We start from the raw sequence: 23,812 nt of genomic DNA, 5'->3' as shown, positions 1-23,812 counted from the left end.
TTCTTTCTTGACAAGTATGAGAAAAGTACTGACGCATTAGGTCTTCTCCTCACCTCGGCTACTTGAAAGACCTGGGCCCCTATCTCCAAGACACTTGATTAAAGTGACCCTATCACTGACCACCATTACCTCACCCTACCTACCCTGCCCCCTGCTTTGTACTCAATAAAAGTCAGAGTGTCCAGGCACTCAGGGCCACTGCCAGACTCTGCACTTTGGTTGGCAGTGGACCCCTGGGCCCAAACTATTTTTCTGTTGATCTCTGTGTCTTGTGTCTTAATTTCCATAGTTTCTCATCTCCACACCAGTAGAGAGGGGCTCACAGGACCCTGTAGGGCTGGACCCTACAGCACAAATATCTTCTTTTGAGAAGTGTCTGTTCATATCCTTTGCCCACTTTTTGATGAGGTTGTTTTTTTTCTTATAAATTTGTTCAAGGTCTTTGTAGATTCTGGATATTAGCCCTTTGTCACATGGGTAGATTGCAAAAATTTTTCCCATTCTGTTGGTTCCTGGTTCACTCTAATGATAGTTTCTTTTGCTGTGCAGAAGCTCTTTAGTTTAATTAGATCTAATTTGCCTATCTTGGCTTTTGTTGCCATTGCTTTTTGTGTTTTTGTCATGAAGTCCTTGTCCATGCCTATGTTCTGAATGGTACTGCCTAGGTTTTCTTCTAGGGTTTTTATGGTGTTAAGTCTTACATTTAAATATTTAATCCACCTTAAGTTAATTTTTGTATATGGTATAAGAAACAGATCCAGTTTTAGCTTTCTGCATATGGCTAGCCAGTTTTCCCAACACCATTTATTAAATAGAGAATCCTTTCCCCATTACTTGTTTTTGTCAGGTTTGTCAAAGATAAGGTGGTTGTAGATGTGTAGCATTATTTCTGAAGCCTCTGTTCTGTTCCATTGGTCTATAGATCTATTTTTGTACCAGTACAATGCTGTTTTCATTACTGTAGCCTTGTAGTATAGTTTGCAGTAAGGTAGTGTGATGCCTCCAGCTTTGTTTTTTGTTTTGTTTTTTGCTTATGATTGTCTTGGCTATGAGGGTCCTTTTTTGGTTCCATATGAAATTTAAGGTGTTTTTTTTTTTTTTTCTAATTCTGTGAAGAAAGTTAATGGTAGCTTGATGGGGATAGCATTGAATCTATAAATTACTTTGGACAGTATGGCCATTTTCACAATATTGATTCTTCCTAACCACAAGCATGGAATGTTTTTGCTTCTGTTTGTGCCCTCTCTTATTTCCTTGAGCAGTGGTTTGTAGTTCTCCTTGAAGAGGTCCTTCATATATTTCTAAATATTTTATTCTCTGTAGCAATTGTGAATGGGATTTCCCTTATTATTTGGCTCTTTGTCTGTTATTCCTCTATAGGAATGCTTGTGACTTTTTGTACATTGATTTTGTGTTAAAAAAAAACACAACTTCTTGTTTCATTGACCTTTTGTATTGTTTTCTTCATTTCATTTTCATGTATTTCTGCTCTTTATTATTTCTATGCTTCTGCTAATTTTCGGTTTGGTTTGCTCTTGCCCTCCTAGTTCTTCAAGATGCATCATTAAATTGTTTATTGAAGTATTTATTTATTTATTTTTTTTATGTGGTGGCTTATAAACTTCCCTATTAGGACTGCTCTCACTGCATCCCGTTAGTTTAGATATGTCGCGATCCATTTTTACTTGTTTCAAAAATATTTTCCATTTCCTTCTTAATTTCTTCTTTGATCCACTGGTCATTCAGGAGCATAATGTTTAATATCCATGTGTTTGTATAGTTTCCAAAATTGTTCTTGTTTTTGATTTCTGCTTTTATTCCATTGTGGTCACAGAAGATTCTTGATGTTATTTCAATTTTTTGAATGTTTTAAGACACATTTTGTAGCCTAATATTTGCTTTATCATTGAGAATGAACCAAATGCTAAGGACAAGAATGCTGTTTTGTGGTCTTCAATTTCTTTTTCCTTTCCTTCATGTCTTCCTTTTAGTAAAAGTGATTTTTTTTCTTGTAAATATATGTTAGATAATTTGATCTATAGTGCAGATAAAGTCCAACGTTTCATTGTTGATTTTATATCTGGAAGGTCTCTTTTAATTTGTTGCTTTTCACTGTTTGTGTATCTACTGTATGTTTTTTGATTTGAGATTACCATAAGGCCTGAAAATACTATCTTAAAACCCATTATTTTAAACTGATGTCAACTTAACACTGATTGCATGAACAAAAAAGCAATAGGAAAACTAATGAAAACTCTACACTGTAACTTCGTCTCTCTGCTTCTAAAATTTGGTTTTTTTCCATTTATATCTTACTATACTGTCTATGTCTTGAAAAGTTGTCATACGTCATAGTTATTATTTTTGATTGTTTCATATTTTTGTCTATTTGAGGTAAGAGTAGTTTACACACTACTATTATAGTGTTATAATATTTTGCATTTTTCTATAGACTTATTATTACCAGCGAGTTTTGTATCTTCAGATTATTTCTTAATGCTCATGAATGTCCTTTCCTTTCTGATTGCAGAATTCTATCATTTCTTGTAGGATGATCTGGTGTTGGTGAAATCCCACAGTTTTTGTTGGTCTTGGAAAATCTTTATATCTCCTTCATGTATGAAATACATTTTCACTGGCTATAGTATTCTAAGGTAAATTTTTTTCCTGCAGTACTTTAAATACATCATGCCACTCTTTCCTGTCCTGTAAGGATTTTCACTGAAAAGTCTGCTGCCAGAGGTATTGGAGCTCTATTGTATGTTATTTGTTTCTTTTCTCTTGGTGCTTTTAAAACCCTTTCTTTATTCTTGACCTTTGAGAGTTTGACTATTAAATGCCTTGAGATAATCTTTGGGTTCAATCTGCTTTGTGTTTTACAAGCTTCTTGTACTTGGATATTAATGTCTTTCCTTAGGTTTGGGAATTTCTTTATTATTATCCCTTTGAATAAACTTTCTATCCACATCTTCTTTATACAGTCTATCATTAATGGGCATTTGGGTTGTTTCTAAGTCTTTGCGATTGTGAACAGTACTGTAATAAATACGCATGTGCATGTATCTTTATAACAGAATGATTTATAATCCTTTGGGTATATATCCAATAATGGGATTGCTGGGTCAAATGATATTTCTAGTTTTAGATCCTTCAGGAATCATCACACTATCTTCCACAATTGTTGAACTAATTCACACTCCCACCAACAGTATAAAAGTGTTTCCTACTTTTCCACATCCTCCCCAGACAAGCAAAAGCTAAGAGATTTTGTCACCACCAGGCTTGCCTTACAAAAGCTCCTAAAGGAAGCACTAAATATGGAAAGGAAAAACTGGTACCAACCACTGCAAAAACATACTAAATTGTGAAGACCATCGACACTATGAAGAAACTGTATCAACTAATGAGCAAAATAACCAGCTAGCATCATAATGAAAGGATCAAATTCACACATAACAATATTAACCTTAAATGTAAATGGGGTAAATGCCTCAATGAAAAGAAACAGACTGGCAAATTGGATAAAGAGTCAAGATCTAAAATGAACACCATAATATCACAATTATAAGAACTAGAGAAGTAAGAGCAAACACATTCAAAAGCTAGCAGAAGACAATAAATAACAAAGATCAGAAAAGAACTGAAGGAGATAAAGACACAAAAAAACTTAAAAAAAAAAATCAATGAATCGAGGAGCTGGTTGTTTGAACACATTAACAAGATAGATAGACCATTAGTCAGACTTACAAAGAAGAAAGGAGAATCAAATAGACACAATAAAAAAGATAAAGGGACTATCACCACTGATCCCACAGAAATACAAACTACCATCAGAGAACACTAAAAATATCACTACTCAAGTAAATTAGAAAATCCAGTAGAGATGAATAAATTCCTGGACAGATACACCCTCCCAAGACTTAACCAGGAATTAGTCAAATCTCTGAACAGACCAATAACAAGTTCTGAAACTGAGGCAGTAATTAACAGCCTACCAAACAAAAAAAACCCAGAACCAAATGGATTCACAGTCGAATTCTACCAGAGGTACAAAAAGGAGCTGGTATCATTCCTTCTGAAACTATTCCAAACAATACAAAAGAGGACCTCCTTCTTACTCATTTTATGAGGCCAGCATCATCCTGATACAAAAACCTGGCAGAGACACAACAAAACAAGACAATTTCAGGACAATATCCCTGATGAACATTGACGCAAAAATCCTCAATAAAATACTGGCAAACCGAATTCAGCAGCATATCAAAAAGTTTATCCACCATGATCAAGTCAGCTTCTTCCCTGTGATGCAAGACTGGTTCAACATACATAAATCAATAAATGTAATCCATCATGTAAACAGAACCAATGACAAAAACCACATGATTATCTCAATAGATGCAGAAAGGACCTTCAACAAAATTAAATACCCCTTCATGCTAAAAACTCTCAATAAACTAGGTATCAATGAAATATATCTCAAAATAATAAGACCTGTTTATGACAAGCCCACAGCCAATATCATACCAAATGGGCAAAGGCTGGAAGCATTCCCTATGAAAACCAGCACAAGATAAGGATGCCCTCTCTCACCACTCCTATTCAACATAGTATTGGATATTCTCACCAGGTCAATCAGGCAAGACAAAGAAATAAAGGATATTCAAATAGGAAGAGAGGAAGGCCAATTGTCTCTTTTTGTAGATGACATGATTGTCTATTTAAAAAACCCCATCGTCTCTCAGCCCAAAATTTCCTTAACTAATAAGGAACTTTGGCAAAGTCTCAGGATAAAAAAATCAATGTGCAAAACTCACAAGCATTCCTATACTCCAATAACAGACAAACAGAGAGCCAAATCATGAGTGAACTCATATTCACAATTGCTACAAACAGAATAAAATGTCTAGGAACAAAACTTGGAAGGTATTTGAAGGGCCTCTTCAAGGAGAACTACAAACCACTGTTCAAGGAAATAAGAGAGGACACAAACAGATGGAAAAACATTCCATGCTCATGGATAGGGAGAATCAATATCGTGAAAACAGCTGTACTGCCCCAAGTAATGTATAGTTTCAATGATATCCCCATCAAGCTACCATTGACTTTCTTCACAGAAGTACAAAAAACTACCTTAAATTTTATATGGAACCAAAAAGGAGCTCATATAGCCAAGGCAGTCCTAAGCAAAAAAAAAAAAAAAAGCAAAGCTGGAGGCATCTGCTACCTGACTTTATACTACAAGGTTACAGTAACCAAAACAGTATGGTGCTGGTACCAAAAAAGATATATAGACCAGAGCGACGATCCAAGATGGCCGTTTAGGAACAGCTCAGGATTGCAGCTCCCAGTGAAAGTGCAAAGGGTGAGTGGACGCCGCATTTTTATTGCCCACAGACTAGGAAATTCCCGGGAAGAGGTGCTCCATGGTCGCCAGCGCGGCTGTTTCGGCCAGCGCGGCTGTGCCGGCCAGTGCCGCTGCTTTGCCCCGCGCGGCTGCTTTGTCGGCGCCCCGGAGCCGCGCTTCTCCGTACAAAATACACCGGTCCGGGTGCCCTTTTGGCTGGCGATTGGAGCCACGGGAAGTCTCCCGTACGCCGGTTCAAAAAGGGGACTGAGCAGAGAACCAGGACAGTAGATTCCAGGGCAAAAAAACAAAAAAAAGCGCCACAAACCTCAGTGCCGCTGTTTAAACCAGCGCAGTGAGTGGCCGCAGGGGAAAACAAACAGACCCCGGCGCCTCTTCAACAGGCGACTGGAACACCAACTTAAAAAAGGCTCTGAGGCAGGGAGACAGGCGATCAGGCTCGGCTGGCCCCACCCCCACAAAAGAACAGCAACCAGAAACTCTGGATTGAGAGTTTCACAGCAAGCGCAGCTGAACCCGGGACAGTCCAGCTCTGTGGGGGAGGGGCGTCCGCCATTACCGAGGCAGCCTGCCATTGCCAAGGCAACCCGCCATTGCTGAGGTAGCCCGCCGTTGCCAAGGCAACCTGCCACAGCAGAGACTCCGCCCCAACAGAGGCGGGCCACCATCCCCAAAGCAGTTCTAACTACACCCATATAAACAGGACTGCAGGGAAGTTCACTCGGCAGCAGGGCGGAGCACACAGCAGCTCAGCAAAGCTGCTATAGGCCGAAAGTGACTAGGCTGCCTCCTTGCTAGGCTGGGCAGGTCTGAAGGGGGAAAAAAAAAAAGAAGGTGGCAGCATAACGGAAACTCATAAATAAAGCCCTAAATCCCTGGGACAGAGCACCTGGGAACAAAAAGCAGTTTATGAGTACTGCTACAGCAGACCTAAAAGTACCTGCCCAGCAGCTCTGAATGAATAACAACAGAGCTCGCAGCTCACCGTTTGAGCTCCTATAAAGAAGAGACCGTCTCCTCAAGCAGCTCCCTGACACCTATATATCCAAAAAGACACCTCATAAAAGAGAGATCAGATTGACACTAGGCGGGTATCCTTCTGGGACAAAGATAGCAGAAGAAGAAAACTGGTAACAACCCTTGCTGTTCAGCAGCTGCTGAAGGTGACCCCCAGGCAAGCAGGGCCTGGAGTGAACCTCAGCAGACCTACAGCAGAGGGGCCAGACTGTCAGAAGGAAACCAAGAAACAGAAATAACCTCATCATCAACAAACAGAACGTCAATCTGAAAGATTTGAGACCCAATCTGAAAGCCAACAACCACAAAGTTGACAGGTGGATAAATCCTTAAAGATGGGAAGAAACCGGCGAAACAAGGATGAAAACACCCGAAACCAGAACACCTCTCCTCCTAAAACGGATCACAACTCCTCACCAGCAAGGGAACAAAATTGGAGGGAGAACGAGTGTGATGAAATGACAGAATCAGACTTCAGAAGGTGGGTAGTAAGAAACTTCTGTGAACTTAAAGAACATGTTCTAACCAAATGCCAAGAAACTAAGAACCTTGAAAAAAGATTGGACGAAATGCTAACAAGAATGGACAAAATAGAAAGGAATATAAGTGAATTGATGGAGCTGAAAAACGCAACACGAGAACTTCGTGAAGCATGCACAAGTATCAACAGCCGAATGGACCAAGCAGAAGAAAGGATATCAGAGGTCGAAGATCAACTCAATGAAATAAAACGGGAAGGCAAGACTGGAGAAAAAAGGGTAAAAAGGAATGAACAAAGTCTCCAAGAAATGTGGGACTGTGTGAAAAGACCTAATCTACGTTTGATAGGTGTACCCGAATGCGACGAAGAGAATGAATCCAAGCTGGAAAATACTCTTCAGGATATTATCCAGGAAAACTTCCCCAACCTAGCAAGGCAGGCAAACATTCAAGTCCAGGAAATACAGAGAACACCACAAAGATATTCATCAAGAAGAGCAACCCCAAGGCACATAATCGTCAGATTCACCAGGGTCGAAATGAAGGAGAAAATACTAAGGGCAGCCAGAGAGAAAGGTCAGGTTACCCATAAAGGGAAGCCCATCAGACTCACAGCAGATCTCTCAGCAGAAACCCTACAAGCCAGAAGAGAATGGGGGCCAATATTCAACATCCTTAAAGAAAAGAACTTTCAACCCAGAATCTCCTATCCAGCCAAACTAAGCTTCATAAGTGAAGGAAAAATAAAATCCTTTGGGAACATGCAAGTACTCAGAGACTTCGTCACCACCAGGCCAGCTCTACAAGAGCTCCTGAAAGAGGCTCTACACATATAAAGGAACAACAAGTACCAGCTCAACTAAAGGGCAAAACAGCCAGCTAGCACCAAAATGGCAGTATCAAATTCACACATAACAATATTAACCCTAAATGTAAATGGACTAAATGCCCCAATCAAAAGACACAGACTGGCAAATTGGATAAAAAGCCAAAACCCATCAGTGTGCTGTATCCAGGAAACCCATCTCACATGCAAAGATACACAAAGGCTCAAAATAAAGGGATGGAGGAAGATTTACCAAGCAAATGGAGAGCAAAAAAAAGCAGGAGTTGCAATTCTCATCTCTGATAAATTGGACTTTAAAGCAACAAAGATCATAAGAGACAAAGAGAGACATTACATAATGGTAAAAGGATCAATGCAACAAGAAGAGCTAACGATCCTAAATATATATGCACCCAATACAGGAGCACCCAGATACATAAGGCAAGTTCTTAATGACTTACAAAGAGACTTAGACTCCCACACAATAATAGTGGGAGACTTTAACACCCCATTGTCAACATTAGACAGATCAACCAGACAGAAAATTAACAGGGATATCCAGGACTTGAACTCAGACCTGGACCAAACAAACCTAATAGACATTTACAGAACTCTCCACCACAAATCCACAGAATATACATTCTTCTCAGCACCACATCACACCTACTCTAAAATTGACCACATAATTGGGAGTAAATCACTCCTCAGCAAATGCAAAAGAACGGAAATCCTAACAAACAGTCTCTCAGACCACAGTGCAATCAAGTTAGAACTCAGAATTCAAAAACTAACTCAGAACCGCACGGCTTCATGGAAACTGAACAACTTGCTCTTGAATGTTGACTAGATAAACAATGAAATGAAGGCAGAGATAAAGATGTTCTTTGAAACCAACGAGAATGGAGACACAACATACCAGAATCTCTGGGACACATTTAAAGCAGTCTCTAGAGGAAAATATATAGCAATAAGTGCCCACATGAGAAGCAAGGAGAGATCAAAAATTGACACCCTATCGTCAAAACTGAAAGAGCTAGAGGAGCAAGATCAAAAAAACTCAAAGTCTAGCAGAAGACAAGAAATAGCTAAGATCATAGCAGAACTGATGGAGATAGAGACACAAAAAACCCTTCAAAAAATCAATAAATCCAGGAGCTGGTTTTTTGAAAAGATCAACAAAATAGACAGACCACTAGCCAGACTAATAAAAAAGAGAGAATAACCAAATTGATGCAATAAAAAACGATCAAGGGGATATCACCACAGATTCCACAGAAATTCAAACCATCATCAGAGATTATTACAAACAACTCTATGCACACAAACTAATAAACCAGGAAGAAATGGATAAATTCCTGGACACTTGCCTCCTGCCAAGCCTAAACCAGGAAGAAGCCGAAACCCTGAATAGACACATAACAAGGTCTGAAGTTGAGGCAGCAATTAAGAGCTTACCACCCAAAAAAAGCCGAGGTCCAGACGGGTTCACAGCCGAATTCTACCAGACATACAAAGAGGAGCTGGTACCATTCCTTCTGAAACTATTCCAAACAATACAAAAAGAGGGAATTCTTCCCAAATCATTTTATGACACCAACATCATCCTGATTCCAAAACCCGGCAGAGACTCAACAAGAAAAGAAAACTTCAGGCCAATATCCATGATGAACATAGATGCAAAAATCTTCAATAAAATACTGACAAGCCGATTGCAAAAGCACGTCAAAAAGCTTATCCACCATGATCAAGCAGGCTTCATCCCGGGGATGCAAGGCTGGTTCAACATACGCAAGTCTATAAATGTAATTCACCACATAAACAGAACCAAAGACAAAAACCACATGATTATCTCAATTGATGCAGAGAAGGCCTTTGACAAAATTCAACAGCCCTTTATGCTAAAAACACTCAATAAGCTAGGTATCGATGGAACATATCTCAAAATAATAAAAGCTATTTATGACAAACCAACAGCCAATATCATACTGAATGGGCAAAAACTGGAAGCATTCCCCTTGAAATGTGGCACCAGACAAGGATGCCCGCTCTCACCACTGCTATTCAATATAGTATTAGAAGTTCTAGCCAGAGCAATCAGGCAAGAAAAAGAAATAAAGGGTATTCAAATAGGAAAGGAGGAAGTCAAATTGTCTCTATTTGCAGACGACATGATTGTATATCTAGAAGACCCCATCGTCTCAGCCCCAAACCTCCTGAAACTGATAAGCAAGTTCAGCAAAGTCTCAGGATACAAAATCAATGTGCAAAAATCACATGCATTCCTATACACCAATAACAGACTTAAAGAGAGCCAAATCAAGAACAAACTTCCATTCACAATTGCCACAAAGAGAATAAAATACCTAGGAATACAACTAACAAGGAATGTAAAGGACCTCTTCAAGGAGAACTACAAGTCACTGCTCAACGAAATAAGAGAGGACACAAACAGATGGAGAAACATCCCATGTTCATGGTTAGGAAGAATCAATATCGTGAAAATGGCCATACTGCCCAAAGTAATTTACAGATTCAATGCTATCCCCATCAAGCTACCAATGACCTTCTTTGCAGAACTGGAAAAAACCACCTTAAACTTCATATGGAACCAAAAGAGAGCCCGCATAGCCAAGTCAATTCTAAGCAAAAAGAACAAAGCGGGGGGCATCACACTACCAGACTTCAAACTATACTACAAGGCTACAGTAAGCAAAACAGCATGGTACTGGTACCAAAACAGAGATATAGACCAATGGAACAGAACAGAGGTCTCGGAGGCAACACAACATATCTACAACCATCTGATCTTTGACAAACCAGTCAAAAACAAGCAATGGGGAAAGGATTCCCTGTTCAATAAATGGTGTTGGGAAAGCTGGCTAGCCATGTGCAGAAAGCAGAAACTGGACCCCTTCCTGACACCTTACACTAAAATTAACTCCAGATGGATTAAAGACTTAAACATAAGACCTAACACCATTAAAACCCTAGAAGAAAATCTAGGCAAAACCATTCAGGACATAGGTGTAGGCAAGGACTTCATGACCAAAACACCAAAAGCATTGACAACAAAAGCCAAAATAGACAAATGGGACCTAATCAAACTCCACAGCTTCTGCACAGCAAAAGAAACAATCATTAGAGTGAATCGGCAACCAACAGATTGGGAAAAAATTTTTGCAGTTTACCCATCTGACAAAGGGCTGATATCCAGAATTTACAAAGAACTAAAACAGATTTACAAGAAAAAAACTAACAAGCCCATTCAAAAGTGGGCAAAGGATATGAACAGACACTTTACAAAAGAAGACATACATGAGGCCAACAAACATATGAAAAAATGCTCATCATCACTGGTCATCAGAGAAATGCAAATCAAAACTACATTGAGATACCATCTCACGCCAGTTAGAATGGCGATCATTAAAAAATCTGGAGACAACAGATGCTGGAGAGGATGTGGAGAAATAGGAACACTTTTACACTGTTGGTGGGAGTGTAAATTAGTTCAACCATTGTGGAAGACAGTGTGGCGATTCCTCAAGGACATAGAAATAGAAATTCCATTTGACCCAGCAATCCCATTACTGGGTATATATCCAAAGGATTACAAATCGTTCTACTATAAGGACACATGCACACGAATGTTCATTGCAGCACTGTTTACAATAGCAAAGACCTGGAACCAACCCAAATGCCCATCGACGATAGACTGGATAGGGAAAATGTGGCACATATACACCATGGAATATTATGCAGCCATCAAAAACGATGAGTTAGGGTCCTTTGTAGGGACATGGATGAACCTGGAAACCATCATTCTCAGCAAACTGACAGAAGAGCAGAAGATCAAACACCATATGTTCTCACTCATAGGCGGGTGTTGAACAATCAGAACACATGGACACAGGGAGGGGATCACTACACACTGGGGTCAGTTGGGGGGAAATAGGGGAGGGAGGGTGGGGGGTGGGAAGCTGGGGAGAGATAGCAAGGGGAGAAATGCCAGACGTAGGTGATGGGGAGGAAGGCAGCAAATCACACTGCCATGTGTGTTCCTATGCAACAATTTTGCATGCTCTTCACATGTACCCCAAAACCTAAAATGCAATAAAATAAATAAATGGGAAAAAAAAGATATATAGACCAATGGAACAGAACCGAAGCCTCAGAAATAATTCCACACATCTACAATCATCTGATCTTTGACAAACCTGACAAAAACAAGCAATGGGAAAAGGATTCCCTATTTAATAAATGGTATTAAGAAAACTGGCTAGCCATATGCAAAAAAACTGAAACTGGATCCCTTCCTTACACTTTATACTCAAGATGAATTAAAGACTTAAAAGTAAGACCTAAAACCATAAAAACCCTAGAAAAAAACCTAAGCAATACTATTCGGGACCTAGGTATGGTCAAAGACTTCATGACTAAACACCAAGAGCAATGACAACAAAAGCCACAATTTATAAATGGGATCTAACTCAACTAAAGAACTTCTGCACAGCAAAAGAAACTATCATTAGATTGAACAGGTAACATATAGAATGGGAGAAAAATTTCTGAAATCTATCCATCTGACAAAGGGCTAATATCTAGAATCTACAAAGAACTTAAACAAATTTATAAGAAAAAAACATCAAAAAGTGGGCGAAGGATATGAACAGACACTTCTCAAAAGAAGACATTTATACAGCCAACAAACATGAAAAAAGCTTATCATTACTGGTCATTAGAGAAATGCAAATCAAAATCACATTAAGATACCATATTATGCCAGGTAGAATGGCGATTATTAAAAAGTCAGGAAACAGATGCTGGCAAGGATGTGAGAAATAGGAATGCTTTTACACTATTGGTGGAAGTGTAAATTAGTTCAACCATTGAGGAAGACAGTGTGGCGATTCCTCAAGGATCTAGAACTAGAATTATCATTTGACCCAGCAATCCCATTATTGGGTATATACCAAAAGGATTATAAATCATTTTACTATAAAGAAACATGCACATGTATGTTTATTGCAGCACTGTTTACATTAGCAAAACTTGGAACCAACCCAAATGCCCATCAATGACAGACTGAATAAAGAAAATGTGGCACATATATGCAATGGAATACAATGCAACCACAAAAAAGGATGAAGTCATGTCTTTTGCAGGGACATGGATGAAGCTGGAAACCATCATTCTCAGCAATCTAACACAGGAAAAGAAAGCCAAACACTGCATGTTCTCACTCATAAGTAGGAGTTGAACAATGAGAACACAGGGACACAGGGAGGGGAACATCACACACCAGGGCCTGTAAGGGTTGGGAGGCTAGGAGAGGGTAGCATTAGGAGAAATAACTAATGTAGATGACAGGTTGATGAGTGCAGCAAACCACCATGGCACGTGTATACCTATGTAACAATCCTGCACATTCTTCACATGTATCCCAGAACTTAAATTATAATAAAAAGAAAAAAAAAAAAGAAAAGGGAAAGTGGAGTAACTCAGCAGAAAATCTAGACAATCTTAACTGAATGGTCAAGGTTAACATCTCCAGTAATAAGTCATGTAAATATCATGTACATCCTAGTATGACATGATGAGGATACCTCATCGCATGGTATTCTCCCTCAAAATCCATAACTTCAGTCTAATTATAAGGAAACATCAGACAATCTTAAATTGAGTTACATTCTACAAAACAACAGAGCACCAACATTCAAAAAATGTCAAGGTGATAAAAGATGGCAAAACTGTCACAGAACAGAGGCAACTAGGGAGACACGAAGACTAAATACACTGTATTCCATATTGGATTCCAAAAGAGTAAAAGAGGCATTAATGAAAAAACTGAGAAAACTCAAATAAAATATGTAGTTTAGTTAGTTGTATTATATCATATCAATGTTCATTGTTAAGTTTTGACAAATGTATCATAGTTAGGAAAGCCCTGGGTGAAGGATATATACATAGAAACTTTCTGTACTATCCTTTGCAACTTTTCTTAATAAAGACAATCCACAGGCTGGGAAAAATATTTACAACACACATAATAAATAGTATACAAAATATATTAAAAATTCCAAATCAATAAGAGAAAAAACAAAAATAACCATAAAAAGGCAAATGAATGAAAAGAGCTTTCATGTCAAACAAAATGTGAATTGACCAATCAACCTTTGAAACGATCCATAATCTTTTAGAAAGAAAATACAAATTAAAGCTATTGATTACCATTTGATACCCCTTAGACTGGAAAATTACTAAGTCTGAAGTCTGATAATTCCAAATAACAGTAGATACAGGGAAACAGAGACTACATTCCTGGTGGCTGAGGTGAGGAATGGGGGGGTTGAACTCCAAATTGTAACATCTACACCAGAGAGCCAATCCTGGTAAAGTTGAAAATGTGTATACACTATGACCCAATTCTGCTTCTAGATTTCTGCCCTAGAAAAACTCTCAAATATGTGTGTAAGGAGAAAGAAACACGTACAAGACACTCATTGCAGCACTATTCATGAAGAAGAGAAAGAAGGACAGAGAGATTTGGATTTTTCATTGTCACAACTGAGGACTTGTTACTGGCATATAGTGGGTAGAGGCCAGGGATACTGCTAAACATCTTACAATGGACAAGATAGCCCTCCAGAGGAAAACATTATCTGGCTCAAAATATCAATAATGCCAAAATCAAGAAATCTTCTGTTATCACAAGAGTATATGTATAATTGTTTTCTAACCAGAGAAAATATTTCCACTGCATTCTAAAACCTCTTCCTGATACTTTTATATTCAAGGAGTGTTGGTTAGACCCCATAATTTGTACTTTCATCCTATTTGTCCTACTGTCTGCTTTTGTACTTCAATTTATTCACAATTTTGCACTGGCACTTCTATAGACCCCTTTCTCTCTAGGAAATTTCATTCCACTTCCTACAACTCACATTTTTCTTAGGTTTGTCTACCTGTATGTCTGAGCATGTGATCTGGCTTTGGAAGCTTTAAGTGAACTATAATTCAACTTTGATTATTTAATATCTAGTCTCTGTGGCCCTTGAGTTACAAAAAAACCGGGCTGCTTAATTATAAAGTACACTCCATGCTCCTAAAATTGCAAAAATGCTGTACTTATTCAGAGTCAATTTTTGATAGACTTACTGACTATACCAATAGTAGGCTAAGGATTTGTGTATGTGTGTGTACATTCAGAATTTTTATTTTAAAACAAAGAATCAGAGTAACATTAACAATAGAAAATCCATATGGAAATATTCACAATCTGCTCAGTGAGAAATGGGAAAACAACTTCCCTGCCTTACTGCCAGCCTACTGTTTGAGGAGCCAGAAGTTAACGTGCAGCTGCAAGTGCACCTTTTCCAGCTAAACCCCACTCCATAGCTATGTACATTTTTATTCAAAGCCTCCACGACCAGAGAGAACAGTGAGAACTGAGAACCAAAATGCTGTTATTGGCAAGGGTTTGACCAAAGGGTCTGAGATGTATAAGCACCAAGAAGGGAAAGGGAGATCGAGCAACATATGAAAAAAGGGCTGTAGGAACAAACACAGAGAAAATAAGTCAAATAACAAAACACAGAGAAAATAGTACAAAATAACCTACTTCCACTCAGAGCAAAGTGATAGTGCACATACATTCATCCTCTCAAGTGTGGGCTAACTGCACAGTGACTCATACTATCTCAAACGTGGTCTACTGGAAAGATTCAAGTCCCCTAAGGGCACTCAGCATAGGACCACAGTGACATGGTAACAGACATACACAAGCATGCTGTGACCCAAAAGCAACAACACACTTTAGATAATAATCGTTCAAAAAAAGGCCTCTCCCAGAACTGAGGTAACAAATTCCAAGTTAGCTAGAAACATCATTTGGGGAATTCCTTTGAAGATATGAGTTAAAATAAAACAAAAATCAATACCTAAAATATCCTAAAGTGGAGAAATAAGGAATCTCTACGAATAACTAATTTTTTTTTTTTTTTTTTTTTGAGATGAAATTTCACTCTTGTTGCCCAGGCTGGAGTGCAGTGGTGCAACCTCAGCTCACTACAACCTCTTCCTCCCGGATTCAAGTGATTCTCCTGCCTCAGCCTCCTGAGTAGCTGGGATTACAGGCATGCGCCACCATGCCCGGCTAATTTTGTATCTTTAGTAGAAACAGGGTTTCTCCATGTTGGTCAGGCTGGTCTCGAACTCTTGACCTCAGATGATCCACCCGCCTCAGCCTCCCAAAGTGCTGGGATTATAGGCGTGAGCCACTGCGCCTGGCCAAGAACCAATTATTTTAGGTTTCTCATTTGGATGGCTCTCCCACTAGATAGGTGGTGCGATTACTTCACATGTAATGAGTTCACTACAAGGAAGAGTTGTTTGGTCCAGTGAGGGGGAACAGGCTTTTTAGAAATAACTTCCCCTTCCCTGGACACCATCCAAAATTAGAACCCTTCAACTGTCATTAACTACAATGCCCATATTAGTTAATAATCCTAGATTTCAAGTACTAATACATGTAAACTATTATCTTAAAGATAAAAGTTCCAAAGGAAATCAGTAGCTTTATTACATAGGCATATGATTTTTGTGAGAAATTCAACTTAAGAGTGTCCATCTGAAAGACAGAAATTGTTAAGAGGTAATGTGCAGACCTCAGGTACCACATCATTTACCCTCTAATAATGAGCTGCATTTCTCCCTAACTTCTTATTGCACCTTAATCTCTCCAGCATCAAATCTTCTACTCTATAACCTTGTTAAACACCTCTCTCTAACCACAATTTCCTTCTGTTTTTATTATTTGGCAGAATTACACCTAAATAAATATTTCCACCATAGCACATGTATGCCTATGTAACAAGCCTGCACATTCTGCACAGGTATCCTGAAACTCAAAGTAAAACCAAAAAAATTATGTAATTAAACCAGAGGATAAAATAAATAAAACTCAACTTAATTTGCCATGTAGAGCTGTATAAAAGTGAGGAAGGTGACCTTACATAAACCCCCTCGGCCTTCCACACTCATATGTGTGCCTGCTTGGCTAAGGATATTTTTTTTTTTTTTTTTTTTTTTTTGAGACAGAGTTTCACTCTTGTTACCCAGGCTGGAGTGCAATGGCGCGATCTCGGCTCACCGCAACCTCCGCCTCCTAGGTTCAGGCAATTCTCCTGCCTCAGCCTCCTAAGTAGCTGTGATTACAGGCACGTGCCACCATGCCCAGCTAATTTTTTGTAGTTTTAGTAGAGACGGGGTTTCACCATGTTGACCAGGATGGTCTCGATCTCTTGACCTCGTGATCCACCTGCCTCGGCCTCCCAAAGTGCTGGGATTACAGGCGTGAGCCACCGAGCCCGGCGGCTAAGGATATTTTTTAAAGGTAACATACGGTATATTTTAGTTGTAAGCCCTAGACCCTGATCCCAACTGTTAGCCCCCATATACAAAATAAATTACCATATTCTCAACAATTATGAATGTAAATATATAAGAGAGTGAATGGCAAGTAGGAAATTGAGTGTCTGAGTAAATACACAGACTAGTGTAGTCAGGAAGTCTACTAAAAATTGACTCTGAATAAATATATTTTTGCAATTTTAGAAACATGGAGAGTACTTTATAGTTAAGCAGCCTAATTCTTTTTTTTTTTCTTTTTTTAATTGCATTTTAGGTTTTGGGGTACATTTGAAGAACATGCAAGATAGTTGCGTAGGTACACACATGGCAGTGTGATTTGCTGTCTTCCTCCCCTTCACCTATATCTGGCATTTCTCCCCACGCTCTCTCTCCCCAACTCCCCAATCCCACTGTCCCTCCCCCATTTCCCCCCAACAGACCCCAGTGTGTAGTGCTCCCCTCCCTGTGTCCATGTGTTCTCATTGTTCAACACCCGCCTATGAGTGAGAACATGCGGTGTTTGATTTTCTGCTCTTGTGTAAGTTTGCTGAGAATGATGGTTTCCAGGTTCATCCATGTCCCTACAAAGGACGCAAATTCATCGTTTTTGATGGCTGCATAGTATTCCATGGTGTATATGTGCCACATTTTCCCTGTCCAGTCTATCATTGATGGGCATTTGGGTTGGTTCCAGGTCTTTGCTATTGTAAACTGTGCTGCAATGAACATTCGTGTGCATGTGTCCTTATAGTAGAACGATTTATAATCCTTTGGATATATACCCAGTAATGGGATTGATAAGCAGCCCAATTCTTATCTGCAAATACACAGATAAGAAGTCTGGAAAGACAGGGAGATGTCACAGATTTGCAAAGACAATCTTGGCTCAGCTCCCTAGTGCCTAGTGCTTTCCTCTAAAGTTTCCTCAGGCTCATAGGATTTGGATAAGAGGCATCCTGAAGGGCATCAGTGTCACAGGTATGCAACATCCTTTATACAATCTATTCTTATTTCTAACTACTCATGCAGTAGAATCTGTACTTCATCCAAACTTGTCTACTCAAGAGGTTACACATTATGACTACTACTATTAGCAAATTTCTACTAAGTGTCAAGCCATGTAGTAGGCACCAAGAATATGGTGCTAAAATAACTAAAAGAGTATAACTGGATTGTTTGTAACACAAAGGATGATGCTTGAGAGGATGAATACCCAATTTTCCATGATGTTATTATTACATATTGCATGTCTGTACCAAAATATCTCATGTACTCCATAAATATATACACCTACTATGTACCCACAATAATTTAAAAAATGTTTTTAAATGGCAGACATATTTTCTGTCTTCATGGAACTTATAGTCTAGCAGGCTGACTTTGGACCATGCTTGTCCCCATAAAAATTGCCTCTCTCCTTTCTGCCCTTGATAAAATTTCATCTTCAAAATGTAGCTCAAGCCCTTCCATCTCCTTGATGTCTTTTCCAACCATCTTGTCCACTATAATTGGTCTTAAATCTAGATTCCTGGAGCACGTGGTGTCTTCCCTTCATGTTGGGCACTCTTCACTGCCTTGTATATCTATTTCTTTATGGGCCTCACCCGCCCAATTGGACCATTAATATATTTACAGCACAAATCAAGCCATATTCATCCCTTACTCTAGTGCTTTGCACAGTGCCTGGAGTGTAGTAAACGCAACACATGGTATTGTTGCTGCTGCTCCTAGTTAAGACAGTATAATATGCAGTGTGTGTGTGCTCCTAGTTACAATATAATACTTGGTGTGTGCGCACGCACACATGTGTAGTGAAAGGTAGAAATCATGACCTCTCATGCAGTTGCACCTTTACATATATTGCCCCCTTGCCCTTTTGTCTGCTTAATACATAGGACTCTTTCAAAAACAAGTGAAATGTTACCTCCTTTCCAAACTAAACTGTTAGCTCCTTGACAGCAGGGACCATAGTTTATTTATGGTAGAACTCTTGGAGTATAAAAGTTGCTAAATGAAATGAAACCACCAGGCCAAGCATGGTGACTCATGCCTGTAATCCCAGCACTTTGAGAGGTGGAAGTAGGTGGATCACTGGAGGTCAGAAGTTCGAGACCAGCCTGGCCAACATGGTGAAACCACTTCTATACTAAAAATTCAAAAAACAAAACAAAACAAAAATTAGCCAGGCATGGTGATAGGTGCCTGTAATCCCAGCTACTAGGGAGACTGAGGCAGGAGAATCGCCTGAACCCGGGAGGCAGAAGTTGCAGTGAGCCGAGATGGCACAACTTAACTCCAGCCTGGGAGACAAAGTGAGACTCCGTCTCAAGAAAGAAAAAAAGAAAAGAAAAGAAAAGAAAAGAAATCGCCAGTCCTCCACATAATAATAGGAGAAACGAGTCACTTTGTTCCACTAGAAAATTTGCAAACACTGATTTTCACATTTGCTTTCACCCGATTTTCCCTGTTTGTGTTACAAAATCCCCAGGCATTTGAGTATCAAATGAAGTAATATATGAAAGTACCTGGCATTAAGTAGATGCTCTATAAAAACCCTCTTCCTCTATGTTAATTCACTGCATGAAGAAATATTGACTGCCTAATATGTGCCATGCACTATTTTATGCTCTGGGAAAAACTGCATCAAACAACAACAAACAAAAGTCCAAGCTTTCATGAAACTTACATTCCAATAAGGGGAAATAGGCAATAAACAAAATAAATACATAATGGTCAGCAAGTATCACATGTAAGAATAAAAATGAAGCAGACAAGAAAGATTAATTAGGAATGTTAAGGGTGGGTGGGGCTGAATTATTTTGTATAGAACAGTCAAGGAAGACTTCTCTGAAGAGACAGTTTTTAAACAGAAATCTGAATGAAGACAGGGAGTAAGTCATGAAAATATCTAGGGTAAAAGGAAGATTGTTAGAGTAAAAGTGAACGCAAAAGTCTTGGGGCAGGAATGTGTTTAGAATGATTAAGGAACATCAAGAAAGGTTTTTATAGATCAGACCATAAGTATCTGTTGACTCCCAACCATGTACACACTATACATGAATGTTCTATGATATATATATATATATATGAATATAAATATATATATATATATGTCCCTCTTTATGGATATTTATGGATAACTAAGTGTTATGGGTTAAATTGTGCCCTGCCAAAAGATATGTTGAAGTATTAACTCTTGGTACCTGTGAATGAGGTTTATGAGAATTTTATACCAACAGAAACACTGCCAGTCTGGGCTGAAAAAGACAGAGATGAGAAAAATGCAGGAAGAATAACATCTTGTTTTCTTTTGTAGTTTTTTTTTTTTTTTTTTAATTTCCAACATTTATTTTAAGCTCGGAGGTACATGTGCAGGATGTGCAGTTTACATACGTCAACTTGTGCCATGGAGGCCTGCTGCACAGACCATCCCATCACCTAGGTATTAAGCCCAGGATCCATTAGATATTCTTCCTGATGCTCTCCCTCCTCCCACCCCTCACCCTCTGACAGGCCTTTTTGTGTGCTATTCCCCACCCCCACCCATGTGTCCATGTGTTCTCATCATTCAGCTCCCACTTATAAGTGAGAACATGTGGTATTTGATTTTCTTTTTCTGCCTTAATTCACTGAGGATAATGGCTTCCAACTCCATCCATGTCCCTGCAAAGGACATGATATTATTCCTTTTTATAGCTGCATATATGTAGCATATTTTCTTCATCCAGTCTATCATTGATGGGCATTTGGGTTGATTCAAAGTCTTTGCTATTGTGAACAGTGCTGCAATGAACATATGCATACATGTATCTTTATAAAATAATGATTTATATTCCTTTGGGTATATACCCAGTAATGGGATTGCTAGGTCAAATTGTATTTCTGCCTCTACATCTTTGAGGAATTGTCACACTGTCTTCCACAATGGTTGAGCTAATTTACACTCCCACCAACAGTGCAAGAGTTTCATTTTCTCCAAAATCTCACCAGCATCTGTTGTTTCTGGACTTTTGAATAACAGGCATTCTGACTGGTGTGAGACGGTATCTCACGGTGGTTTCTACTTCCATTTCTCTAATGATCAGTGATATTGGTGATATCGAGCTTTTTTTCAATATGTTTGTTGGCCACATGTATATCATCTTTTGAGAAGTGTCTGTTCATGTCCTTTGTCCATTTTTAATGGGAATATTTCCTTGTTTTGTTTTAATTTAATTTTAAGTTTCAGGATACATGTGGAGAATGTGCAGGTTTGTTACATAGGTAAAAGTGTTCCATGGTGGTTTGCTGCACCTATCAACCCATCACATAGGTATTAAGCCCGACATGCATTACATATTTATCCTGATGCTCTACCTCCCTTGCTGCCCCCCTGAAAGGCCCCAGCGTGTGTTGTTCCCCTCTCTGTGTCCATGTGTTTCACTGTTCACCTCCCACTTATAAATGAGAACGTGCAGTGTTTGGTTTTCTGTTCCTGTGTTAGTTTGCTGAGGATAATGGCTTCCAGCTCCATCCATGTCCTACAAAGGACGTGATTTCATTCTGTTTTATGGCTTCATAGTATTCCATGGTGTATATGTAGCACATCTTCTTTTTTCTTTTTTGAGATGGAGTTTGCTCTTGTTGCCCAGGCTAAAGTGCAATGGCACAGCCTCGGCTCACCACAACCTCCACCTCCCAGGTTCAAGCGATTCTCCTGCCTCAGCCCCCCGAGTAGCTGGGATTATAGGCATGCACCACCACACCTGGTAGCACATTTTCTTAATCCAGTCTATCATTGCTGGACATTTGGGTTGATTCTTACAGTGGATTCTGCTGTTTCAGAGTTCTTTGAAGTTTTCATGCACTAGTTATGAGACATTTCCAGCCAAAATAACTTAAAACTATTTTCAAGGAAACTTTAATGATAATTCAGCAAAGCAAAGTTGTGTTCAGATCAGACATAACCTCCAAAAAGATTCCCATAAGCTAAGGTGAGGTAGAAAAAGCAAGTCAACATCTAGGAATTGCTAAGGAAGAAAAAGCAAGTCAACATCAAGGAATTGCTAAGGAATTGCTTTGAGAAATAATTACAGAAGTGTAGGGTATTGGTACACAATGAATCCATCAGGAAATGGGTTCAAGTTTAGACTCTACCGCTTATTAGTGGTGTGCTCTTGAGAAAATCATTCAGCATTTTTAAGTCTCAATCTTCCCATCTGTTAAGAAAAATGAGGTTAATAAACCTTGAGCTTCTTTAGGTGCTTGCTACGCAATCTGTGGTTCAACCAACAGCATTTGCATCACTCAGAAACATAAAAAATTAGAAACTCTTTAGGTCCCACCCCAGATCTTCTGACTCAGAATCTGCATTGTAAGCAGATCCACAGGTGATGTATACGTATTAAAGTTTGAGCAATACTGACTTAGGTGTGGTGGAGGAGAAATGAGAGAACTCACATAATCTGATCAGCAAATTAGGAAGCCAGAGTTGAAAGTAGGTATAAATGGGGCATGATATATACGGAAAAGTCTTAAAACTGTTACTGTGGGGTTAGATGAAATGATGGTGGAGCAGCCAGTATGTCTTCTCTGAGATCAGAAAGCATGTCCTTATAATAGGCCCAATCGAAGTACATTTTAAATCCAAGTACATTTTAAAGGAAAAGGAATAGGACAAAAGATAGAGAATATACAAAAGCTACCATTCATTGACTGAACATTAAATGTTAGGTATATTTTGGGGGTTATATAATTATCATGATCATTTTAGTATATAGATATTGTCAAGAATTTAGAATAGGGTCTTGCACTTAGTAATTGCTCAATAAATGTTAATTATTATTGCTATTGGTGATAAATACTGCCTTAACCTGTCAATTAAAGAGTTGGGCAAAGGAGAAAGAGGATCCAAAGTAAGAAACCCATATTTACTTTATTGCAACTTGAACTGACTTTATCAAAGAGGAAAGAGAAAGAAAACAATTGCTCCAAGTGAAATTGCTCCAAATGCTCCAGGTGAAATTACTCTTCCTAGGAAGTTGCTTGATTTTGGCTTTGGTTTCTTCCCACTTCACTTTGAAAAAAGTAGGCTCTCACTCTGGAAATAAGCAACTCTTAGCTTGAGGAAGTCGGGATAATTCTATTTATAAAAAGCAAAACAAATTCTAGAGGAGGCAGCAAGACTTGAGCAGGGAGATTGGATTCCTTTGGAAGAAATCTATCCCAGGAATATTGAAAGTGGATAGTTTCAGCCAGATCAGCTTACTTTGGTATTTTGGAGGGTAGAAGAAGCTTCTCTCTCAACACTGTCTAAGGTTAGCAATCTCTGCATCCCAACCTCTGACAATAGCTCTAAGAAAACCTGGCTGAGAGAAAAACTTCAAATATCAATTGCTACTTCAGTAAGGAGTGTCAGGAAAGGCTCTTTAGAGTCACTGAAAAAAATCATTGATAAAAGAAGTGTCCAAATCCTCGGCAGGGAAGCATAAACCTTGGAAAGCTCCTGAGAGTAAGAGGACCCACAAAGGGGAAACACAGTTAATCACTGTTACTATGTCTAGTTCTAAAGCCCAGGCATTACATTTATAAATGCAACTCTTGCTAATTCTCTAGGCCTGGGCACATCGGTATCAACTGCCCTCCCCATGACTTCCCTCTTTTTCATCCAGGGCTGTTACCCTTTAAGAAGGCACTCACCAGGCCCCACTCACTGGCCTTTAGATAGTTATGATGAT

At 39.0% G+C, this 23,812-nt stretch overlaps 2 long non-coding RNA genes across 2 annotated transcripts in view; both read right to left on the bottom strand.

Moving 5' to 3' along the window:
• Positions 1–23,812, bottom strand: part of LOC116541701 — a 57,265-nt gene that overhangs the window by 24,918 nt on the left and 8,535 nt on the right. The gene's annotated exons all lie outside the window — the stretch shown is intronic.
• Positions 1,454–21,099, bottom strand: LOC116541700. Its single transcript, XR_004264902.1, has 3 exons — positions 21,084–21,099; positions 19,233–19,237; positions 1,454–3,238 (listed from the first exon to the last, which is right to left on the bottom strand). It is a non-coding gene; the product is annotated as an uncharacterized LOC116541700 (long non-coding RNA).

Source organism: Sapajus apella, unplaced genomic scaffold (assembly GCF_009761245.1).
Source record: "Sapajus apella isolate SASKATOON/1434 unplaced genomic scaffold, GSC_monkey_1.0 scaffold154, whole genome shotgun sequence".
Classification (NCBI taxonomy): domain Eukaryota; kingdom Metazoa; phylum Chordata; class Mammalia; order Primates; family Cebidae; genus Sapajus; species Sapajus apella.
The sequence above is the reverse complement of the archived record's forward strand: the minus strand, read 5'-3'. Positions and strand labels throughout refer to the sequence as shown.